Raw genomic sequence first — 25,178 nt, forward strand, 5'->3', positions numbered from 1 at the left:
TCAGTCGTCGATACAATCAGCTGATTTGACCCGCAGTAAGAAAGTAATTCATCAAAAGAAAATTCGGAATGGACCAATTGAGTTTAAGAGCCGAGAGGTAATGTTGCAGCTATATAGGACAGTCCTCAGACCCCACTTGGAGTACTGTGCTCAGTTCTGGTCTGCTAACCACAGGAAGGACGCGAAAACCATAGAAAGGGTGCAGAGCAGAATTACAGGAAAATTACATGGATTAGGGAGAAGGCCTTCTGAGAATAGGTAGAATACACATCTTGCGAAGGAGGAAGAGAGGTGACCTGATAGAGATGTACAAGATAATGAGATGTTCTAATCGTGTGGCTAGTGAGCGATTTATTTCTAGGGCTGAAATGGCTAGGACGAGAAAGCACAGTTTTAAGGTGTTTTGAAATAGATACAGAGGCGATGTCAGAATAATTTTTTTTTCTATTTTTGTGTCTGCCTGTATCCATCTTTTCAATCGGTCTCCTGAGATGATATCTTCAATATAATTGCACGAACTGCACCTGGACCTTTGATGTCTCTGCTTCACGGAAATCGCTCCGGAAGAGATGGAGGCAAGTACAGTCAGCGCACGTGAGCTATGAATCTGGTGATTCAGAACACGTGGTCTTGTGTGATGCGATGACTGGGTGGCTGAACGGCAGCTTCCCAATCAGAAGTCAATGTCGCCGCTTTTTGTCGTAGAGCGCCCTCTGTTGGCTTGGAGTTGCGGTCCTGCAGGACCCTGTCTATTTGCCTCCGTTTATTCAATAAATCCATGAAGCTTCACCATCTCTGTACCTGCCCGAATGTTGTAGGTGTACCCTCCTCGACTGCTTTTTCCAGCCCCTCAGTCCGTGTATCTAACTTTATTTGAACATAAACAGATGGCCCTGTGTATGATACTCCCTAATTTGGGATTAATCCTTCCTACCCAGGGAATATAATGATGATACATCGTGTCTATGCTCCGGGAGGTTTGACAGGCCTCGATAAAGTCAAAGTCCCAGTCAAAATAAATTTATTAGCAAAGAACTGATATGGCTCCATAGACAATCTTGATAGTTATTTAACTGCAGGCATTCAGAGAGACAGGGTTAGGGTTAGGGTTGTTGGCATTAGTAGTCTATTCTGTCACTTCACCATCATAATCGGCAGAATAATCCCATAACAGTGGTGACTGCCTCCGTTCCGCAAATTGCTGTGTCGGGGTTATTCCTATTGCGGCCGCAGAGTGGCACTCTACACAAGAATTTGACTTTGGGTTGGCTAAGTCCCAGCTGCTGGGTCGCAGAGTCAAGCGGTTGCTTGCCCGGTTAATCCCATTCTCGAAATTAACACGCAACTGACAAGTTCGTTGCCACGTAACCACTTCTGCCCCGCTTAGTTTGCTGTCTTCTGCAGAATTCCTTGCTATACGCTTTCAATGTCCACTGCAATCGTCATCCCTGCCGAATTGCTGGCATGATTATACTTGCATGACAAGAGTTATGAAGTTATTTATAGGAGATTTCCAGTTGGACCGAAGCATTTGTTTCCATAATGCACTAGTATGCGACGCTGCCATCGACAATAATAAATATTTCGGCCGAGAGGTCAGCGTCTGTAATACATATTCTACAACTCTGCTATTTGCAATTCATAATCAACAAGGGGAAAAGCCAATTTGCTCTACCATATACGAAATTAATCTCTCTTTAAGCTGAACGTAATCCGTACCTCCCTGCTTATATTCCTCTCTATGCCTGCCAGAGCGGTGCAGTGACTCTATTTATGACATCGAAGTTAGATCGTCGTGTCTAGGACTGAGAGGATAGCTCCCGTTGTCCTGCTGAACTTGGAATGCGGCCCAGCCTCCCGACTGACACCCGAATCAGCAAATGAATTGATCCACACAGCAATCAAACTCAAACCTTCCAGTCTCGCTACTCAGTGACGTATGGTTGAGTGGCGGAGCTTCGTCCGTTCACCCTGACAAGGCATTCAAAAGGTTGTTCGTTCCGAACGCCCTTCTGCTTGGAGAAAACTGACGAAGTTGAAAGATGTTCGTGTTATTGGAGCTGCTCATCTGGATTCACGGTAAACGACAGCTTCAATTTGCGAGTAGTTTCAGGAACCAGTTCTGCATTTCCCTTTCTGTGCTCCGTTAATTCCTGCACTATATGATTTCCCAACGCTCTCTAGTTCTTTCTCGCTTTTTCATCGTTGTGCCGTTTTGCTATTTAATTCGCACCTCTATCCGTCCAATTATATTTATTTTATTCTATTCCCTCACACTCTCTATATCCTCCCCATCTCTTTCTCTGTTCCCCATATGTCTCTGCTTCCGCATTTATCATTCTCCCTCTCTGCTCCCTTTCTCCATGATCAGAGAGTACCTGCCTACTGACGTCATACTCCGTTCCTCTCTTCCCCAGCCGCGAACTCGCAAACTATCCGGCAGTCTCCACCGGCTTTTTCCGGATCTCTGGGGAACCCGATGGCGCTGTCCTGCAACGTGGAGGGCAGCAGCACTTATAACGTGTACTGGTACCGCCAGTACCCGGGGCAGGGACCGCAGTTCATGTTCTACAGCTACGGAGCTAACATTAGGAATCCAGACGGGGAAGTCGATGGATTTACCCTGCAGGCGCTTAAAGATAACGAGAACAAACTGGTGACCAACAGCCTGCGGGTGAATCACTCGGCCGTGTATTTCTGCGCCTGGAGTGTACACAGTGACGCGCCGAGAGGGAAGAACTCGACAAAAACCCCAGCTGGCATTTAAATGGAGTGGCAGAGCTAGCACACTTGGCCGTGGGGTGGCGTCTTGTCTATCTGTTCTTTTGACAGCGGAAACGCGATGCAGACTGAAGCAGAAGGGTTTTTGTAGAAACGGTGAGAGAGCAGATGGCCAATCTTCTGCCAAGATACCAGCTCTTACACAAGCACTGTGACGTCATGCACCCCCAGCACTCTCCAAGCCCCGCACTGACAACGATTTACTTGAATATGAGGCGGAATTGAGACAGTGAGATTTCATTGCACAGACACTCATTTGATTCTTCCCTGTCACAACGTTTCCGGTTCCGGCTGTTTTCCAAAAGAGACGCTCTTCCTGCTTTCAGAAAGTCCTGCCAGTAATGGAACATTTTTTTTTTCCGGAACACAGGATTTTTTAAAAGTGTTTTTTTTTTTGCTTGCGATCGCATTTACAATTAAAACTACCCCTGTGATTTTCGCCGTCCATAGTTCCATGCTAAAGTTATTTCATCTCACAGGGGACGTTACTCCATCCTTTTGCCATCGGCCCTGAAAAAGGAGAAACGGTCTCCCCCTCCTTGTCGAGGACACTGAGTGTAAGGTCCAAGATGTCGTGATGAACTGAAGGTGGATTAGACCAGAACCGGAATATTGCACACAGCTTTGACAGGAATAGTGCTGCGACAACAGGAAGAGAGGAGGAGATATTCATAGGAGTGCTTCCTGGATAGGACGACTACAGATGCATTGATGATGAATCGGCCGGGCTTATTTTCACAAACGGGTTTATACTATTGTAAAGGTCGAATGTAATTTGTTTGACACGGCAGTCGGTCCATAACTACGAGGGCCATGTTTGAGCTCAGAGAGGAAACACTGTTGGATCGGGACCGGCAGTGGATGTGAAAGGCAAGTTTATGAATGGGATGAGGAGGACGGCGGTAAGTGGCGGTGGGGGGATAAAAGCATCAGGTAAAAAAAAAGATGACGGAAGGGAGAGATTGTGAATGAAGGGAGGAGTAGGGTGTGAGTAAAAATCAGCTGGAGAGAGACGAGGGAGGTAAATCAGGCACATCAGGTAAAGCCGCTGTCTGTAAGAAGTTTCCACATTCCGCAACTCTGCTCCGCTTTCTTCCCGCTGTCCACCGAAGTACTGGTGGTTAGGTTAATTGCTGGGTGGAAAATGCGCCGTGATGAGACGAAGGTTAAATCTGAAATGTGTGGGTGGCGCGGATTGAGGAAGTGTATTTCAAAAAAAAGGGAGCATGTGACTAAGTAAGTAAGAGAATAAACAAACAAAGTAATAGATAAGAAAGTAGATAGGTACATAGGAAGAAGTATAGGCAAACACATAAATAAATAGGACGATCTTTGAACTCTGATGGTTTCGTTACTGAGCTGAACACCCGTCACCTCAGAATACCTCGTGTAAACAAGGCCGGGACCTGCTGTCAGGAAAGGAATAACGACCTCACCAAGCGAGTCTGCCTCATCAAAACAGGTGCTGAATCGACACGGCGATCCAGTTTTTCGCGGTGCAACGCCCCCCTGCAGCATCTTCCGTAGATGCAACCGCAAAATTAGCGTTTGGCCAGAGAGGAGCACGCTTACGTCCAACCAACCACTGAACCTACGTGATATTTCACCGTCCGGAGAAAACCCGACAAGATCACAGTGGGAACGTGCAAACTCCACACAGAATTGAACGTGGGGTTTTCGAGGCGGAAACTCCCTCAGCTGCGCCAATCTATCCAATGGCAGATTTAACGACATACATTGAAAAATACCGAAGAGGAATTGAATCTGAAATAACTGAAAGAGGGGTCTTGATGAAGGGGGACGGACTCACTGATTGATGAAAACCGTGTGCCTGCGTGTCCGAGTCCGGAGGCGTCCAGGCGGCTTTCCTTGGATATCTGAGCAAATGTAATCGGGTGGTGGGGGGGGAGGGACGGGCTTTATTTAGCTGTGATCTGCCCTGGCATCGTTTCTCATTTTTTTGTCCTGTTCTTTTTCGATAGTCTATTGAACATTCTGGGCCTGAATGTGTGGCGACATTAGCGAGCCGACCCCAGCCCGTCCCAGGGTGTAACGTTTGTCAAAACTCTCAGCGGATTTCACAGCAGAGCGAAGCGGCATGAAGAAGCTGACAATGTTTCCCCATCACAGTGCGGATAAACTTCTGTTATCAAGAATTGGGTCCAAGCGTTACGCTGACTTAGTCCTCTGCTCCATCGGCCGCCTGGGGTTTTTGCTCGAGGCCTCTATCTGTGTCAGTCGCCGTGCAGACTCCAGGCGCAGAAATATGTGGCCGAGTGGTTCAGCTGCAGGCGGCCGGCGCTCAGAGTGAACTCGTTGTTGTTCGGTCGGCTGGCGGTAAACCCGTCCACCTCCGTGTCCGGCGCCACACTCGGAGCAAATATCGAGTAAAACAGGTTCTGCAGCTCATTTCCCGGGTACTGTCTGTACCAGAACAATCGGTACGTGCTGCTGCCGTCGACGGTGCAGTGAAGCGTCCAGTTCCCGCCGGGAGTCTCGGAAAAAGCGTCGGGAGTCTAGTGAATAACCGTCGAGGTCACGGCTGGTGATTTAAAGAACAAATGAGGCGAAAAAAAAAACAAGCAAACAATTATTTAATACATTCAGCAAAGGCAACGGTTCCGTGCGCTCGGGAGAGGAACAGACAGTTATAGAGAAAAAAAAAAAAACAGAACGTGATAGAGAAATAACCTGAGCGCGCCAGGGAGAGATGAGATGGAGATATAGAGAAACCGATAAGGTGATATTTATGGATAATGATAGAGAAATAGAGAGGATAAGCGAAGGATGTGGCGGTGCGGAGTGAAAGGAAGACGGGCTGGGGAAGGAGCGAGGAGGGGTAACTATTGAAAGGTTGAGAGATTAATAATCAAATGAGAAGAGGTAGAGTAGAGAGAGAGAGAGAGAATCGTAAGAGGGAGGTGCGAGAAAAATGGCGAGACACGGGCTCCGCTGAAGCTGAGCAGGTAGGAACAGAGTGGGCGAGGTTGAGAGCGAAGGGTGGACAGGAGCGATGTGGAGCGAGCGGGAGGCAGTGAAGAAAGGAGCGCGAGAATGCAGAGAGTCAGCGGGAGCGAATGAGCGAGGCAACGCTAGAATGAGAGTGGAGAAGTTCGGAAAGAGGCCAACCGTGGAAATAATGGAAGATCAAAGTGGGATAATGTGGAGCCAGAGGAACAGGTGTCCAGAATGATGATGCTCACAGGAAAAGGAAGTGTGCGTGAAGTAGAGATAATGCGCAAAAGTGGATAAGACAGAATGAGAAGAAAGAATGAAAACGTAGAAGCAGGGAACATCAGATTAGATTATTAGTCGACGGTGCGAATATTCCTTACTGTAGAAGCAGGCCAGACACGCCAGTACCAAGAGCATCCTGAACAACATTTTACTTCTGGAAGAGTAGGACCTGTTCGGAGTGTGAGAACAGATACAATGACTGGGTAAGGTTCCTATTTAAATTGCAACTCCCCGCCCCCGCTACAGTCATTGGCATTCAAATCCCTCCGTCCCTGGGTGACGATTCATTCAGAGCATAAAACGGAAATGTGCGAAGTTACAGGGTCGATATGTGTGCATTCTAACCGCCAGAGCAGGTGTGCGGGGCAGAATATGAAATGAGAAGCTATTGTTGTCGTTGAGCGACCTGTGTTTCCGTTTGTCGGGCACAGTTTCTACCAGTTTGTCTGCTCCTCTTTGCGTAGGCATTCAGTTCTATTCAAGGTTTAATAAAAAAAATCTCGGAAGCAGGACCATCAGACCCAAATGAAACTTTGCCGCACAATTACACATATGAGACCTATTAAGCTCCTGTCCCGTACGTCCTTGCAAGGTGGAAATGGGGCACCTACGGGAATTTACGCCGTCACTGTGAGGAATGTACGGACTTCTTGTCGGGGCGGAAGGAATGGAACCCAGGCTGCTGGGGCTGTAAAGCGACGAAATGACTAGTACATTACTGTGACACCGTATATTTGTGTGTATTATGTACGTGCGTTTTTTCTGTGTATGTATCAATCTCTCTTGTAATCTATCTTGTCATGTATATCTCAATAAAACAATCTATCTCGCTAATCATCCGAGTATCGCGTTGCAGCTTTGCATGCCGCTGCACATACCTGATTCTGTACGTCATAAAACAACGCTTCCCTCAAGAAGACCGGACCTCCATTCTATATCACCGCTCTCCGTGTGACACAACGAGGCAGAGATTCTTTTTTGTCGGTGATAGCTGAGCTGTGAGGTTGCTTGTTATGAAAATGTGCTCTTCTGTATCGCAAGGTCCCGATATCCGACTGAACGCTACCCCACTCAGAAGTCAATGCAGCTCTGTTTAGTTTTAGAGCGCCCCCTGCTGACACCGTGAAGAGAAACGTGCCCATCCTTCCGAAAGTCAATGAAATCTTGTCACTGTGACAACATCGACAGCTTCGATATAAATAGACCACAGTGCAACTGGGAGTTGGACTGCATGTCGATCTCCCCAGACACTCAGGATGCACAACTGGCCCTCCCTCCCCATCGTACTCAGCTCGGGCAATTCCCACGGCGATTGCCGCGCCCATTGCTGTACATTCTGCACACACATGAGCGCACGGCCGAACACCCGGACAATCACGTGGACAAGTTCACCGATGTCACCGAGGGACTGCACGAGGCGTGCTGGAGGAGGTGGCGGACATCAAAACATGGCGCCAGACAAATAACAGCGTCAGCAGGACAAGGGAGATAAGTTATCGAATTTAGAAGAACTCGCAGCATTCGCACACCCCTTAACACCAATGGTACAACAGTCCAAGCAGCGAGCAGTTCCGAACTCCTGAGAGTGCACGGGAGGAGCAAAGTCATAACCTCGTTGTGACCCCAGAGCGCACATTACAGAGTCCGGAAAACTCATCAATGACCCTGATTTCCCATCACGCAGAAGACACCTGCGCGTTGCACATGCGCATCAAGTCAATCTACAGGTGCCTGATAGAGAGCATCCTAGCGTTACTGCAAGGCACGGATGCTGCACGGCAGTGGACAAGGAGGCCGTAAGACAGGTAGTCCAACCTGGCCCACGAATCACCGGCAGCAGTCCTCCCCGCCATGAATGACAATTATACGGAGAGGCGCTGGAGAATGCTCATGGAGTTCCTGTCCCAATCGCAGTAAGGGAGAGGCTGCTTGGCATCCACGCCATGACTACCAGCCTCGAAAACAGTTCCCTTCCCCAATCAGTAAGGCAGATCGCCACTTCCATCGACTCACCCACCCGTCCACCAGCCCCTCTCCCCCCACGGAACTAGCACTGCTCGCTTTTTATTACCCGTCAGTCACAGCGTGTGTAAACCCTAATAAAACCTCAAGGATTATATATCAGCTATTTTATGTATTTGTATCTATTGTTTCACAGAAACATGAAAACATATAGCATACTACAAGCCCGTCGGCCCACAAAGTTGTGCTGCATATGTCCCTACCTTAGGAATTACGAGGCTTAGCCAGAGCCCTCTAGTTTACTAAGCTCAAAGTACCTCTCCAAAAGTCTCTTAAAACTCCCTATCGTATCCAACTCCATCACCATTGAGGGCAGCCCATTCCACGCACTCACCGCTGCCTGAGTAAAAAAAAAAATAACCCCAGTCATGCCTTCTGTACCTACTGCCTAGCACATTAAATCTGTATCATTATATTTCTAATTGAGCCAAACAGTTAGAAACCTTCACAACCTGATGAAAGGGGCGATCCTGGCCCCCCAGAACTTGTTACCATTGCAGACCTTGTCCAGCAGTGAGACCCGTATACAGCAAATCAATGACCACGGCAGCCGACTCAAGTACCCGCTGTGGTTGCTCAGTGACGTCAGGTGTAATTGTCAGAGAGAGGGGCGGGGCTTTGGGGTCTCATCCGTGACGCGTTCAGCGGATTCCCGAAATTTTTCAGTTTTGGAGAGGGCAGATGGACGTCAAGATGTTCCTGCTGTTGCAGCTATTGTTCTGGTTTGACGGTAAGGGACGGGATCAATTTATGAATCTTTTTCTGAACTAGACCATTACTTTTTTACTATCCTTCAGTCATCTGTGTATTAACCCTGTTACTACCACGTTCCATCGTTTCTCGTCCTTCCGATTTTCTTTTCCTTTCAGACGTCTCTTTTCCGTCTCCCGCTCTGGACCTGTACTGTCACGCTCTCACTTCTGTCTCTTGTAATACTATTTTCTACTTCGGTATCTGTCACTTTCTCACCCACCTGTCCCCCTCCAGTGGCTGCACTCCTCTTCCCTCTGCACCCCTCGTCCCGTTCCGCCTTCCTCTGTCTCCTCGTCCCTCCTGTATTCCTTCACCTCTGTCTCCTCGTCCCTCCTGTATTCCTTCACCTCTGCCTCTCCACCTCCATCTCCTGACATTCTTTCCCTCCTCTTATCTTATATACTGGTACCGGCAATACCCGGGGAAGGATCCTCGGCTGATGTTTTACACCGTCGGTACCAGTGTTAAAGAACCTGCTGGGGAGGTTGATAGATTCTCACGACACCGCTGTGACCCCCGCTGCATCTCCGATCGTCGTTTGATTGACAGCTGCGTGTTGCGTCATTCATACGTAGGAGTGTGCGTGATTAAAGAGACAGGACACGCAATGCCCGGCGTTGCTGAAAGCGGAGGCAGATGCGGGTGCCGGGCCACTTACTGAAGCGGATGCATGGAGAGGGACGGAACCGGATGGTGGTCGAAGTGTGGGGGATTCACTGCTATTGGAAGTCCTTCGGATGTTTACAAACTGATGGGCTGCGGTGGAAGGATGTTTTCAGCGTGTTGGTGGGAGGGCGGTGTTTAAAGTTATATAAGGAGTGTCGGGGGTTAATTAGCCCCGTTTAGCGGCTTTTACATTTTGATTGTTTATTCAAACACTGGAATAAATTTACGTGGCTGTATCGGACAGAATGTCTGGAGTGATCATGCAGTAGGTTAAAAGACCAGTCCATCAACTTCGAACGGAATGTTTTTACTGCCCCCTCCTGTTGCATCAATCACCAGTGCCTGAGGGTAAAGAGGTCAAAGTTCTCGATAAGTCGGATCAAAACTGGGAAAAAAATTGAGAGAAATTTGCAGTGGTCAAAGGTGAAGTTTTGTTCAAAGTAAAGTTCAAAGTAAATTTAATATTATCTTACCTATCTGTCACCGGGTGCTACCTGTGATTTATTTTCATGCCAGCATTCACGGAAGCACCGGGAAATACGATAGATTCAATCAAATACTACACTAAATCAGACATTGAGAACAGGTGGGTAAACAAAGACAACCTGTACAAGTGCGTAAGAATGTTAACTACATTAATAATATATTAAGTGTCCTACACATGTACAGCGAGACTCCTCCGTCCCTCAACACTGCCAAACATTCACGGTGTAAATGCCACTCCGCTCTTCAGAAAGGAAGCGAGACAGAACAATGTAAACTAGAGACCAGTTAGTGTGACCTTAGTGTTGGGAAGGTGTTGACGTCCGTTATTCAGGATGAGGTCTCCGAGTACTTGGAGAACCTGATAAAATAGGACGTAGTCAGCATGGTTTCCTCAAGGGAACAACTTTCTAGGAATTCCTAAAGAAATGAAAAGCAGCATAAAAAAAGGAAAAACCGCTCATGCATTTCGACAGGGCGCCACGGATGACGTTGTTAATAAGGTACGAGCACGTGGTCTTACAGTAAAAGTTCTAGCGTGGATGAAGTAGGATTATCAGGGGGTAACAGGTGGGAATAAAGCGAAACTTCACTGTTGGGACCGAGACTTTTAAAGTGAGATGCAAATGAATTGATGGTTTCGTTGCAAAGTTTGCAGAAGATTCGAAAATAGGAGGAGCGCAGGTAGTTTTGTGGAATAAAGAGGCTACAGATGAGGAGAATGGGCAAAGAAATGGCAGATGGAATACAGTATAGGGAAGAGTAGGTCATGCACGTTGGAAGAAGGAATAAAAACATAGATCATTTTCGAAGTAGAAAGAAATTTCAGAAATCCAATGTGCAATGGGATTTGGGAGTCCTCGTTCCGGATTTCCTCAAGATTAATTAGCAGGTTGAGTCGGTGCTGAGGAAGACAAATGCAGTGTTAGCTTTCGGATCAGGAGGACTAGAATAGACAAGCAAGGATGTGATGTTGTGCATTGAAAAGCGCTGGTGAGGCCTCGCTTGCAGTATTGTGAGCTGTTTGGTGCTCCATATTTTCAATAGTTTGTGCTGACTTTGGAGAGGTTACAGAGCAGATTGACGACAATAATGCAAGGAGTGACAAGGTTAACATATAAGGAGCGTTTGATAGCTCTGGTCCTGTACTGGCTGGAGTTTAGACGACTGAGGTGGGATCTAATTGAAACCTATCGAATATAGAGAGATAGAGTGGGTGTGGAGAGGTTGTTTCCAATAGTGGGGGAGTCTAACTCTAGAAGACACAGAGAGAGTGGATGTGGGGTGGATGATTCCTGTAGTGGGGGAGTTTAGGACCAGAGGACTCCGATAGAGTGGATGCGTAAAGGATGTTTCCTATAATAGGGAACACTCGAACAAGTGAGTATATGGAGTTGATGTGGAGAGAATGTTTCCTATAGTGGGGGAGTCCAGTATAACAGGTCAGAAATAGAGTAGATGTGAAGAGGACATTCCTATACTGCGGGAGACAGGCTACCATTGGACAGGATTGGAACAATAAACAGAGAAGTCGAAGATGGAGAACAGTGTCGGTATGTGTGCATTTTGAGGGAATAAATAAAATTGCAGTCTATTTTCTAAATGCAGAGGGTATGACAAAACCTGAGGCGCAAAGGGCATTGTTGAGGGCTCATTAAAGTTTTATTTAGATGCATTCCGTGCTGAGGGAGCCACATACGATGATAGCATTTATTTCAAGAGTACAAGAATGTAAATGGAAGGATATAATGTTGCGGCTTCGTGAAGCGCTGGTGAGACCTCATGTGGTGTATCGTGTGTAGTTGCCGGTACCTTGTTTTTGAAAAAAAAGACCTGCTGGAACTGGAGAGGATTCAAAGGAGTTTCAGGAAAATGATCCCAAAAATAAAAGGTTTGTCATTTAAAGAGGTTTTGATGGCTTTGGGCCTGAATTCACAGAAATTCAAAAGAATGAGGAATATTCCGATTGAAAACTACCCAATGGCAAAACGCCGTGATAGAGTGAACGTGGAGAGGATGTTTCCAAAGGTGCGACAATCTCAGACCAAGAGACACAGTGTCAAAGTAGAGGGGCGTCCTTTTTGAATGGACGTGAGAAGGAATTCCTTCAGAGAGAGAGAGAGTGGCGAATATTTTGAATTATTTAAGGCAGCTGTTGATACATTCTTGCTTTGGGCGTGACTGGATCAGAGGAGAAAGCGGGAGATTGGGGCTGAAAGGGAAAATTTGGATCAACCTTGATGAAATGGCGGAATAGGCTCGCTGGACCAAATAGGTGAATTCTGCTCGGATATATTAGGGCCGTAAGATTTATTATTATTATTATTATTATTATTATTATTATTATTATTATTATTATTATTATTATTATTATTATTATTATTATTATTATTATTATTATTATTATTATTATTATTATTATTATTATTATTATTATTATTATTATTATTATCATTATCATTATTATTATTATCATTATTATTATTATTATTATCATCTAACTATTATAATAATCTAACTCAATCAATGAATAGGCAGGAATTGTTCAATCTCTGAAATTTAGTCCATCGGTACCGATAGTTATTGGACCAACTGTAATAGAAAGTTAAAACCACCGACGGCGGAGTGCCTTAAAATGGATTTTGCTTTGCCCTCCGAGCGTTTCGTGCAAATGAACTTTAGATGAACGTGCGTGAGCGGGGAGACCGATAGAAAAAAAAATCTTGGAGGCGAGTTCGATGGACGCAGAGGAAGCGGGTGGCAAGGGGCTTCGATGGGCTGACTGTTCTCCGAATCACTGGCAGGTTTTAGTCTGAGGCGGCCGGAGACGTGCTCCGCCGTGCGGGACTTGCTGCGCAGAAGTAGGTCGCCGAGTCCGTCTCCTCGCAGCTGCTGAGCTGCAGAGTGAAGCCGTTCTGTGCAGCTTCGAGCTTGGTGGCGAACCGAAGTTTAAAGGGTTCGTCGCACGAGCCGAACTCGTTGCAGACCCACTCCAGACTCGTCCCGACTTGCCGGTACCAGACCATGGTGTAGCTGCCCATGCCGCCTCCCTCCAAACTGCATTGAAAACTGAACTGTTCTCCCGGCCCAATAGTAGCCGCGGTAGTGATCTGGACCACTGTTGGTGCAGCCGACAGACCTGGAGTGACATGCAAGAGAAAGGAATTCATGGTCAAGTCGATGACACGGCATAATATTCCGCGATTTAACATCATATCTGGGACCTTCCTTGAATCGGCCGGTTCGACCCGGTGTGAGAAAATAATATATCAAACAAAAAACTCACAATTGTGCAATAGTGTCAGGAATAAAGCCAGACAGACAAGAGGCACGTCTGGAGGTAAACACATCGCGATCCTGCAGCGCTGTTCGATAGCAAATGCCCTGATCGCTTCCCCCACTGAGCTCTCTCCTCGAACGTGTTCCCGGATATGACGTCGCGACTTTCCGTACCCCAATTGCCAATCGATCTCCTGCTTACGACATCATTGTCTGATCGTCTACTCCGGAAGGAAATGGCAATTACCCGGAGTCATGTTCCAGGCGGTGAAGATGCAACCCCTTGGCCCCGGTCCTCTCCGCAGGCCAACTCTCCGACCGTAGCCCGTCGTGTCAGTCTGAATTTGGCGCGTTTTTCGCAAAACCTTCCCTTTGAATGTACCGGCCCAGATGTCATTCCGACGCTGATAATTTTGTGTGCACCTCCCACCGACTGTATTACTCTTTGTAATAACCCATCATTTTAAAGCCCCTGGAACACCATTCACCTTCAACCCAGATCTAAGACTTATAGATTTATGGACATGGGTTTTGCATGTTACCTTTACGTGGAACCCTTTAAGTTATTCTTTCTTCTTTAGTGTGCAATATTATATCCGGACCGATATGAAAATGAACCACGGTATAATGGTGAATGAAGGAATCAACCAATCAATCAATCACGTCCGCACGCGTATTTCCGTTAAGAATTTGTGCGACAGAGAGCGCTGTTGGAACACGGAATTAGTTAGAGGTTGCACCCGGAGACGGGAAATGCAATCCATTCTGCCCTTCAAAACGTACTAATATCAGTTCAAATGAGGGAAACATGTAGCCTACCACGTCACATTCTCTGTATATCTGCCCGTCTATCATGTACCTTACCTCCGTCAGTAGACTTTTTGACTGCCTCACTCAATCTGGTAATGCTCCCCTTTCACCATTCTCCTTTCTCATTTCCCTCTCACGATCCCTCCTTTCACCTCCCTCTGGTTCTCCACCCCCTTTTCTTTCTTCTGTCCTCACCTATCAGACTCCCCATTGTGCAACCCTGTATATCCTTCAGCAATCAATGTCCTAACTTTATATTTCACACAAGGCTTTTACGAGATGGGGTTGCTATCCCTGTGCCGAATACACCCCCTTTCACAAACTACTGTCTATGGGCGGAGTTTAATTCCATCGATCAATGAGAGCTTGGGCGTAACTACTTGCCGATGCAGCGCATGATGATCTGTCAATCATGGACAGGGGGCGTGGATACTGACTCCTGGTGTACAGTCAGCTGGGCAATGTAAACTAGTTTGAAAGCCCCTTCCCCTCCTTGACACTCTCAATGGCAAGAGTGAAACGTCGACATAGTCATGTTTCTCTTACTGGGGATGATAACGTTATTTCATGGTGAGTATTTCATGAAACGGGCCTGTTTTGTTTCAGCTTTTACTGCACTTTTACTTCTCACAGTCACTCACTATCGCACTGGCTTTCCGTCCTCACGTTTTTTATGTATGCTTTCGCCAACTTCTTCTCTATTCTCTCATCCCCTTTACCTGTCCCTATCTCTTTTCCGTGTGCACTCATCGTTTGTAATTGCATAACTTCACTCAGCTCGACAACTTTTTTTAAACTTTTTTCCATCTTTAACCCTTTCTCTGATATTCTCCTGTCCATCTCCATTTGCTTCCACCTGTCCATTTATCTTTTTAGTGCGTCTGCGTATTGGTTTATGTTTTAAATATCATTAACTATCTAACTGTCTGCTTGTCTATCTTCTTATCTAAGTTCTCGCCAATCCATTTATCTATCTATTAAACCAGAACGCTCTGGCGATCGATGTATGTAAGTATGCATATCTGTATCTATCTGTTCGTTTGCATGTTTGAATGCCTATCTATCTATCACTCTATCATTGAGGTACGTTAATTTGAAATTATTTTGATTGTCGATTTTAACCTTTCTAGGGGCACGGAGTGAATTAGTTTTCCAAAAAGACCGATTCCTCACAGTACCCGAACGGGGTTCTGTGATGATATCCTGTTTTGTGCAAAATACCCACCCCAGGACCTACTGGTATCGACAGGCTCCCAACCAGGGGCTGGAGCTCCTGATCACCGCCTATAGGAATAACGCCCCGGAGATATCCGAAGGATTCAGGAACAGACTGTCAGCAGTCAGGGGGTCAGACGATTCCTACCATCTTATCCTGACTGGGCTGCTCCCCGGGGACATGGCTGTGTATTTCTGCGCAAGCGACAGCACCACAGCAGTGCCGGCAGACTAACATATACTGCAAAAACCTATCGTCAAACATAGCCTCCAACCGCCTTCACCACACTCCCCTCCCACCTCCCCTCATCCCCTCAGTGGCAACGGTTTCATAACCGGGGCACATTCAGAGGAACCCTTGACTCCCGAAATTCCATGCAGCCAAATGTTCCCACTGGTCTCCATGGCGACATTACTGACGCTTAGTAACCCATTAACATTTTCAGCTATTAATATTTTCATTAATACATTAATATTAAATATTAATATTAATTAGTAAACATTAATATTTTCAGCTATTGTATGTTTAATACCTAATTATGCATCTGTCTATCTAATATATCTGCCTTACTGTCTATCGGTCCCTCTTTTTATCTATCTATCCATGTGTCATTCCATCGGTCTATCTATCTACCTGTCGATCTATCTATATCTGTCTGTCTGCCTCTATCTAATTTCTCCGTCAGTCCATCTGTCTGACTGACTACCTGTCTATATCGATATCAATATCTATCTATCTATCTATCTATCTATCTATCTATCTATCTATCTATCTATCTATCTATCTATCTATCTATCTATCTATCTATCTATCAGTGTGTGTGTGTGTGTGTGTGTGTGTGTGTGTGTGTGTGTGTGTGTGTGTGTGTGTGTGTGCGTCTGTGTGTGTGTGAGTGTGTGTGTGTGTATTCCTGTGCCTGTGTGTAGTCCTTGCACTGGACCTGGGGAAACAAACTCGTTGTTCATCTGGCGCGACATCACCAGCTTTGTCTGTGGCCATCTGTTCTCCATTTGTATACTTTAAGACTGAGAGCAGGAAACGTCTCCGAGAAATGTCCGAACACTCTCACCCTCGTATCTTTCTGGTAAATTATCTAAATTTCTGCGATAAGGGCCAGCACCGGCCCAAATTTTTTATTGCTGTAGAAGCTCCGACGCGTCTATCCTTTCGATAAAAAAAAACTTCAAAGTACAGGTGCCACCTAGCAAAGGTTTCGGGACCGCGAACTCCTGACAAATACAGAATTCAGCTGCGTGTGTGGCATCTCTATTTTTCCGGAAAGCCTAACGGTTTCCGATTTGCACAACGTAATTTACAACTTTATACAGGAGCGTACAACACAGGAACAGGCAGTTCGGCCAACAATCCGGAGACTCACGAGCTAAGAAGCAAATCTAAAACACCGAAAAACGAATCCTTTTCACATATTGCATGTCCACTTCCCTCCTTCTTCCTCAGATTTGTACGTCTATCGACATTTCCATTTAAAGGCACTAATATATTAGCCTTTCCCACCAGACCAGATAGGCCATTCCTTGACTCTCTTTCAAATATGTTTATTAAATTCCATATACACAAATACAAAATTCATATGTATATTTATTATACATCGAAATAAGTTAGCACAAAATGCAGTATATATAAATCGCACTGATGCAATCCTTGATCATGATCAATCAAATACAATAAATTGAATTCTGAAATACAATAATTATATGGTTAATGATATTATTTAAAAATCCTACACCCACTATCAAGAACAAGTTGGGTGAAAAAAAAAGAGCAAAATGAGCACTGTACCAGGTAGTGCTTTGATATAATAGCCCAGATCTGTAACAATAACAATTCAAAGTTTATTAAAATAGTTCAGAAAGTGTCCCCATAGATGTTTGAATCAGAAGTCCAACAACGAATCTTCTCTAGATTTAAACATGACATAACATCGTATAACCATTACGCATGTGTGTGTGCCGTGGTGGGGGGACTTCATTCCATTTAAGCAAGATCGCTATCCAAGACAAATAGAAATAAAAGCCAGTAGCTGCAAATAAGAAGGCTCCATACTTATAACTCTCCTCAAAAACACCAAGTAATGCAGTCAAAGGATTGGGGTTAAAATTAACTTTAAAAATGTACCGAGAGAGTTTGGGATACATCTTTCCAAACTTTTCCAAGCTGGAACATGACTAAAACATAGAATTAATGAATCCTCTCTGATTATTACCTGTTCATTATCTGAGTAAAATAATAACCCTGACATCCTACTTAAATCCTGGGAAAAGTATTCTGCATGTCTATACCTTTCATAATCTTATAAACCTCCATTGGGGAGGGGTCAGAGTAGATTCACGAGCTTGCTGCCAGGAAAGAAAGGGTTACCGTAAGAGGAACGTCTGTCAGCTCTTGGGCTGTATTCCCTGGAGTTCAACAGAAGGAGAGGGGTTATTGTAGAACCAGTAGGAATGTTATAAGGCCTGAACAGAGTGGATATGACAGGTGTTCTCCAAGGTAGGGGATTCTAGGAGAAGAAAGCTTGAAGGACATCCTTTTAGAACTGAGATGCAGAAGAAATTACTTTAGTCGGAAGGAGGTAAATTTCTTGCCACGACCGGCTGTAGAGACCAAGTCATTGAATGCATTTAAAGCAGTATAGATAGTTTCTTGATTAGGTAGATTTAAAATGGTAATGGGAGAAGGCAGAGGAGTGGGGATGACTGGAAGTATTGGGGGAGACAATGCTTGAATAACGGAGCAGATTCGATGGGCCAAATGGGCTACTTCTTCTCCTATATTTTATGGTGTTACGTTCTTTCAGATCTCCCCTCAGCCTCCGCTACTCCTGCGAAAACAATCAAGTTTCCCCAGCTTCCCATGATCGCGCAGTTTTTTCTAAAGCTGTCAGCTTCCTGGTGAATCTCCTCAGAACCCTTTCCACTCTTCAGATTTCTTCCTGTAGTGGAGCGACCATATGTCTCTGTAATTCTCAAAAAGCAGACTGACGAGATTTCTATAAAGTTGCAACATAATATCTTGACTTTTGAAGACAGTGCCTTGACTAATAAAAGCAGGCACACCGTAATGCTTCTTAACCAACATATAGACATGCACAGCCATTTTCAAGGATCTATGAGCTTGTACCCCAGGATCTCCCTGTTGAAAGACACTTGTTAGGGTGACATTCCGTTTGAATTTGCCCTGCCAAAGTAAAACACCTCACTAAAACACGAGATTCCGTGGAACTGAAGAGAAATCCGGACTGTATGTTATTCCCAGGATCCATGGTCAGGGAAGTCCCGGGTCGGGCTCACGACACTCTGGGTGAGGAGCCAGAAGTATCGGTATATGTTGGTACAACCGACATCTCTTAACATCTCCTCTGTACCTACTTACAAACAATTTAAACTGTGCCTTCATTGTATTACCCGATTTAGATCTGGGAAAAGAAAACCTCCGACTATCCACACAATCAATGCCTCTCATCATGTTATACTCCTCGCTCAGGTCACCTCCCAAATACGTCGCTCCAAGGAGAAAAGGCGGAGTTCACTCAAATTATTCTCATAAGGCATACTCTCCAATCCAGGTTACATCCTTGTTAATCCGTTCTGCAACCTTCCTATGGTTTCCACGTCCTTCCTGTCGTGACGCGACCAGAGCTGAGCACGTGGGTTCTGACCAGTTTCCTATATTGCTGCAACATTACCTCTCGGCTGTTAAACTCAATCCCACGATTGGTGAAGGCCAATGCACCGCACGCCTTCTTAACCACAGGGTCAACCTGCACAGCTCCTTTGAGCGACCTATGGACTCGTGCGCCAAGACCTCTCTGATTCTTAGTCGGATGAGGAAGTTTTGTATGGGCCCCCAAATCCAAACAACTTTCTACAGGGGCACAATTAACAGCATGCTGACTGGCTGCACCACTGCCTGGTATGGGAACTGTAACTCCCTTAATCGTCGGACTCTGCATAGTGTGGTGCGGACAGCTCAGCGCGTCTGCAGTTGTGAACTTCCCATGATTGAGGACATTAACAAGGACGGCCATCCCAAACACAATCTATTCCAACTGCTCCCATCCTGAAAGCGGTACCAATTGGATTCGGGGCAGCTTCTTCTACCAGGCCGTTAGAATGAGCAATGAGGAAGCGTTAGTTAGCAATCTTTTCCTGCGATGCCCCTTGGGTAAGAGTGACCATAATATGGTGGAATTCTGCATTAAGATGGAGAGTGACATAGCTAATTCAGATACAAAGATTCTGAACTTAAAGAAGGGTAACTTTGAAGGTATGAGACGTGAATTAGTTAAGATAGACTGGCAAATGATACTTAAAGGGTTGACAGTGGATATGCAATGACAAGCATTTAAAGATCGCATGGATGAACTACAACAGTTGTTCATCCCAGTCTGGCAAAAGAATAAATCAGGGAATAAACCAGTGCGCCCGTGGCTGACAAGGGAAATTAGTGATAGTATCAAGTCCAAAGAAGAAACATATTAATTAAAACGCGGCACACCTGAGGACTGCGAGAAATTCAGAGACCAGCAGAGGAGAACAAAGGTCTTAACTAGGAAAAGGAAATAAAAAGATTATGAGAGAAAGCTGGCAGGGAACATAAAAACTGACTAAAAGACTTTATAGCTAAGTGAATAGAAAAAGAATGGTCAAGACAAATGTAGGTCCTTTACAGTCAGAAACAGGCGAATTGATCATAGGGAGCAAATTCATGGCAGAGCAAATGAAAAACTACTTTGGTTCTGTTTTCACTAAGGAGGACATAAACAATCTTCCGGAAAAAGTAAGGGACCGAGGGTCTCGTGAGATGGAGGAACTGAGGGAAATACATGTTTGTAAGGAAGTGGTGTTAGGTAAATTGAAGGGATTAAAGACAGACAAATCCCCAGGGCCAGATGGTCTGCATTCCAGAGTGCTTAAGGAAGTAGCCCAAGAAATAGTGGCTGCATTAGCGATAATTTTTCTAAACTCCTCATATTCTGGATTAGTTCCTAAGGATTGGAGGGTGGCTAACCCCACTTTTTTTAAAATAAAGAGGGAGAGAGAAACCGGGGAATTAATGACCGGTTAGTCTGACATCGGTGGTGCGGAAAATGCTAGAGACGGTTATCAAACATGTGATAACAGCACATTTAGAAAGAGGTGAAATCATCGGACAAAGTCAGCACGGATTTGTGAAATGAAAATCATGTCTGACGAATCTTATATAATTTTTTGAAGATGTAACTAGTAGAGTGGATAGGGGAGAACCAGTGGATGTGGTATATTTAGATTTTCAAAAGTCTTTTGGCAAGGTCCCACAAGGAGATTGGCAAGGAGATTAGTGTGCAAATTTAAAGCACACGGTATTGGGGGTATGGTATTGATGTTGATAGAGAACTGGTTGGAAGTCAGGAAGCAAAGAGTGGGAGTAAACGGGCCCTTTTCAGAATGGCAGGCAATGACTCGTGGGGTACCGCAAGGCTCAGTGCTGGGACCCCAGTTGTTTACAATATATATTAATGATATAGACGAGGGAATTAAATGCAGCATCTCCAAGTTTCCGGATGACACGAAGCTGTGCGGCGGTGTTAGCTCTGAGGAGGATGCTGAGAGGATGCAGGGTGACTTGGATAGGTTAGGTGAGAGGGCAAATCATGGCAGATGCAATTTAATGTGGATAAATGTGACGGTATCCACTTTGGTTGCAAGAACAGGAAAACAATTATTATCAGAACGGTGGCCGATTAGGAAAAGGCTGGTGCAACGAGACCTGGGTGTCATTGTACACCAGTCATTGAATGTGGACATGCAGGTACAGCAGGGGGTGAAAAGGCAAATTGTATGTTGGCAGTCATAGCAAAAGGACTTGAGTACAGGAGCAGGGAGGTTCTACTGCAGTTGTTCAAGGCCTTGGTGAGACCGCGCTTAAAATTATTGTGCGCAGTTTTGGTCCCCTCATCTGAGGAAAGACATTCTTGCCATAGAGGAAGTACAGAGAAGGTTCGTTCACCAGATTGATTCCTGGGATGGCAGGACTTTCATATGAAGAAAGACTGGATTGACTCGTCTTATACTCACTGGAATTGAGAAGTTTGAGGGGGGAACTTATTGAAACGTATAAAATTCTAAAGGGTTTGGACAGGCGAGATGCAGGAAGATTGTTTCCGATTTTGGGTAAGTCCAGAACGAGGGGTCACAGTTTAAGGATTAAAGGGAAGCCTTTTAGCACCGAGATAAGGAAAAACTTCTTCACACAGAGAGTGGTAAATCTGTGGAATTCTCAGCCACAGGAAACAGTTGAGGCCGGTTCATTGGCTATATTTAAGAGGAAGTTAGATATGGCCCTTGTGGCTAAAGGGATCGGGGATATGGAGAGAAAGCAGGTACAGGGTTCTGAGTTGGATGATCAGCCATGATCATACTGAATGGTGGTCCAGGCTCGAAGGGCCGAAGGGCCTACTCCTTGCACCTATTTTTAATGTTTCTATGTTTCTATGACTTGAGTGATTTTTACTCCTCATGTTTGTGAAGGATGTAAGAAATAATGTCAATTCAATTCAATTTAAATCTTTATCATTTTATTTACTTTACAACTAAGAGCTCATGTTGTTCCACTGTCTGTGGACGCTGCCGGAACTCCTGGGAAATTCCGGTGTGGTTGTTCTAATAGTTGTGGTACTTTTAGCTAATTCCATGTACATACCTCTCTCTGTCTGAACATGTTACTCCCAAATTATCACCATTTCACCACGAAGCTATACGTTCAGTCTGGAAGAGTTATCTCCCTAATCCTTCCCCACTTCAGAGCCTTTTTTAAAGATTCAGCAGAGTGAAGCAACATCGTCCAATTACCCCCGGGTGACCAAATAACCTACTACCATTTAGGTCTTCGGAAACCGGAGCACCCGCATGAAATTTACGCGGTCCAGAGTAGAACGTTGGAATTCCTTATAAAACTGAACGAGGCTCGCTGGCGATGCCATACCGTCACGTCAACCGTGCTGCCCCTGAATACTACTCGGCTTTGTAAATGTAATTGCATCAGCCACTTCCCGTGTGCAGAGAAGCTTCATCGCATTTTCCCCCTCCTGTTAAACCTATATTTTTCGACAGAACAGATACTGCAGACACTGGAAAACAAAAGTAGCAGAGAAGGTAATGGTTAGGGAGCCGGTCATGGAGGCCGGTGTGACCGTCGGTGTAGGAGGGGATTACGGATTCGGGGAGGGATATAGGGGAGGGGAAAATAGCGGAAACGGGGCCTATGTACGAGAGGGAGGGTCTGACGGAGATGGTGAGCAGCGTATTGGAGGGGGAGATCACAATAACCGGGCTATGTAGGGGAGGGAGAGGTTACTGAGAAGCGGAGGGTTGCAGGGGATAGATGGAATGGCAGGGACAGGGATGTACGTAAGGGAGGACGAGGGTAATGGAGATCGAGATAGGCGTAGAGAAGTGAGTGTTGACGGAGAATGGGAGGGGCGACCTCTGAGTTGACTCAAGACAGCTGAACACCCTTTTCGGACCAAACTGTAATTAGTGGCCCTTCGCTACTTAATCAATACATTCTTCCCCCTCGATTGGAGCTGGCGGGAAGACGCACTTCGCATGCACGCTGGTACTGGTAGAGAATGTGTGGACACTGGATCTCTTGTTAACCTCCGCTGGGCAAGTCTCCATCAGCACCTACACGCCTGTCGGATACACGGCCAAGATGTTCAGTGATACGTGCTTGTCACTGGAAATGAAGGAACCCTCGCCCTCTCAATCGGCCGTCCTCTTCTGCGCTTGCTGTACCTCGCAGAGCTTCAAGAGGTGGACCTCCCTTAGAAAACCGTTCCCCAACTTGGACGATGGAGGTGAGACTGATCCCCAACAAACGCCGTGGTAACTCTGTTTCCTCGGCTGTATTGAAGTACATTTGTTCTTCCTCGAGGTGGCAGCACATGTAATATATCGGGCTCACGTCTTACACGATTGTGTCACAGTGACAGATCCAGGACTGGCCTGCTTTTGTCAACTGGAAGAAGTGATGACGTATTTCTATTAATTCTAAAATGATTTCTTTTAAAATTCCTGGATAATTTCTTCTCATTTACTTTCTTTGGCGATACAGCAATCCTACCAGCCCAACGGATACGCGCAGGACAATTTCTCCCACGTGACCATTTGATTAATCAACTCTTACGTCTTTGCACTATGGGAGGAAATCGAACGACACTGAGGAGACCCACGCAGTTATGGAGAAATCAGAACGAAACGCGGGCTCATGTCGCTGACAGGACGCAGAGAAAGAGCTAGACAGATGGAGAGAGACAGTGAAAGTGAGAAAGAGAGAGGGACAGTGACACAGGGTGTTACTACAAAACGTTATTTAATGTCGTAGAGTGCGAGGGACAGAGACAGAGAGAGAGACACAGACAGACTGACAGACAGACAGACACGACAGACAGAGAGACGGAGAGTAAAAGGGTAATAACAAATCACTTTTCATGAGTTCATGAATCTTCATAAATCTGCTGGTGCGGTGTATGAAGCTGTTCCGGAATCGTTAAGTACGGGTCTTCGGTCTCCTCTACCTGCTGCCCGATGTTGGCAAGGAGCCGAAGTCATGACCCTGGTGGCGCGGGTTCTCAGTGCTGGTGGGCGCGATGCTCATCTCCCAACAATATCCAGACTATTGGGGATGATTGAGTCCCTGCTGAGGCTGGCTTATTCCACAGCTCTCGCTGGGCTCTTGCTGGATGCACCGAATGAGTTGATTCTGCAACCCTCTACAGCCTCTTGCCATCCTGTGATTTAGAGCCTCAAAACAAGCGGCGTTAACATTCTAGATCACATCCAACTCCTAACATGGTAAAACCACTGTCTTGTGTTGTTGCACTGTCCATCCCACCCACCCGGCTTCCAATCCCCCCTTTCGTTATCAGTTTATCAAACATCTACCATTCATCCTTTCTGCTCGGATCACTTCATGCGCACTGGATAAGTGGGCGGTGAGAGTTGTTTGCTGACGTTTGCACACGTGACCGTACTGCTAATCGTTGTTTGCACACGGCTGTTTGCACCAGTGCCTTGTAAACTGCTGGTTGCTATTGTGTTGTCTGTAATGATCCTGCCCTGTGCTTTATGCCTGGCATTGAATCACAATCAATCCTGGAATGTTTCACAGACGGGCAATAAACTGATTCAGATGTACTTGTGCACAACTGTACTTTGATCTTGACTCCAAATAAGAGTCTGAAAATTCCTAACATCGCACCATCCCCTCGTACTTTAATATGATTTATTTATCTAGAATCACATCGTGCAACAGGCCCTTCCGACCGAACGAGCCGCGTGGCCCGTCTATTTTAACCCTAGCTTAACCACAGGACAATAGAATGACCAATCAACCTACCAAACGGTCCGCCTTCGGGAGGTGGGAGGAAACCAACGTGGTTCACGTGGATAAAGTACAAAATCTCACAAATGCCGTCTGAAATTCACCTTGAACTCAGGACCGCCCGAGCTGTAATGGTGTCGCGCTAACAGCTACTCTGCTGTTCTCTTATTAATTTCAAAGACGGGATCTCCCGTACTAAATTGTTGTTTAATATCAAGTGAGTTTATTGCAAACCAGTAAGATGTGCAATTAGCTTAAAGTCTATAAATTGCCGCAGGGGTTATCGCTGAGATGATCCCCGTGTGGAGACGGAGTGCCCCCTGTTTCCACTGCAGCACCTGGACATTCGATCTCCAACGATCCAATTCTGCGCACATTCCTCCAATCAGAGACATAGGAGTAAAACAGCCAATCACATGACGAGAGTCGTAATAAAGGGGCTGGTGGCGTATAGTCTGCCATCTTACTTGAAGATGAAACAACAAATGTCGACTGAGCGATTGATACTGCTAATCGCGACGGTGCTTTTCGTTCAGCGTAAGAATGTTTG

This window comes from Hypanus sabinus, unplaced genomic scaffold, assembly GCF_030144855.1.
Source record: "Hypanus sabinus isolate sHypSab1 unplaced genomic scaffold, sHypSab1.hap1 scaffold_234, whole genome shotgun sequence".
Lineage (NCBI taxonomy): Eukaryota > Metazoa > Chordata > Chondrichthyes > Myliobatiformes > Dasyatidae > Hypanus > Hypanus sabinus.